General features: G+C 43.0%; 1 pseudogene; it reads right to left on the bottom strand.

Moving 5' to 3' along the window:
• Positions 1-432: 432 nt before the first annotated feature.
• Positions 433-551, bottom strand: LOC112485624 (annotated as a pseudogene).
• Between the last annotated feature and the right edge of the window lie 654 nt (positions 552-1,205).

Raw genomic sequence — 1,205 nt, 5'->3', positions numbered from 1 at the left:
GTTGCACCAACACCTCTTCTGTTTCAGACGCTATGTCCCATCCCACCCCAATCCCCACCCCCTAGTCCTCCAGCAGAAGGCAACACTCACACAGAGCTCTCCACGGTAGACACCTCTTCTCCACGTGACCGGTTCATTACTGCGGGGCTTGTTGTCACTTGATTCTATTATTTTGATCTTTCGAGCATCTTAGAAAAGTCGTTGCATTCTCTGGGGGCAGCTATCAGAGCGTTGGTAATGAGCTGTACAAGAGGCTCTGCCATCGGGGTAAACTCTGGGAGAAATAGAGGCACTTTGTTCCCAAAGCTCACATGGTGGGACCCCTTCGCTTGTAAAATGTTAATTTTTTTTCAGAAGGTGTGGCAACCCTTGGTTGACCTCACAGATTACAAGGACCTTGTCAGTTTACAATCCCTTATTTTTTATTTTTTACGCCTGTAGCACCTGGTCTTCCTACGTGGTCTCCCATCCAAGTACTAACCAGGCCCGACCCTCCTTAGCTTCCGAGATCAGATGGAATCGGGCTTGTTCCAGGTAGCATGGCCGTAGACAAAATGTTAATATTTTGCTTCGTGCTTGGCTCCGGGGGTCACTGCCAATATTAAGAAAGTTTGAGGGGAGTTTGCTGTCCGTTTTGTGAAAACTGTTTGGAGCCAGTCCAGATGTGTGACTCGGAGCTTCTCCAGAAGCTCTGTTTATTTAACTGCAGCAACTCCATAGAAGCTAAGACATGCATATTTGGAGAGAATGACGGTTTGCTTTCTTGTCCTCTGTCAGATGACAATATCGTGTGGCACGTGGACGAGGATGGCAGTGAGGATTACTGCCTCTCCCGACTGCACAGAGACTCCCACACCGCATGGACCCCCTCCTTAAAGTCTAGTAGCTCCACCTACCTTTCCCATGTAAGGATTTTCAGTTTTCCCAAAGGCATCTGTCTATTCTATACTGCTGTTTTCAAGATTTGGCAATTCTCTGTTTATCCTTTTTTTTTTCCTTTTATTTTTATTTTTCAATATTTCATTGAAATAAAGGTAGCCTCTGGATTTACTGGCTCTCATGTAAAGAAATGTATTTATATACGTTAGTGGTAAATAGATACATTTATTTATTGAGTACTTATTTAGTATCTACATAGTATAATTATATATTTTTTCTCTACTGCATAAATATTACACCCAATATTTATAGTTTATAATGCAGAT

This window comes from Pteropus alecto, unplaced genomic scaffold (assembly GCF_000325575.1).
Source record: "Pteropus alecto unplaced genomic scaffold, ASM32557v1 scaffold5, whole genome shotgun sequence".
Classification (NCBI taxonomy): Eukaryota; Metazoa; Chordata; class Mammalia; order Chiroptera; family Pteropodidae; genus Pteropus; species Pteropus alecto.
The sequence above is the reverse complement of the archived record's forward strand: the minus strand, read 5'-3'. Positions and strand labels throughout refer to the sequence as shown.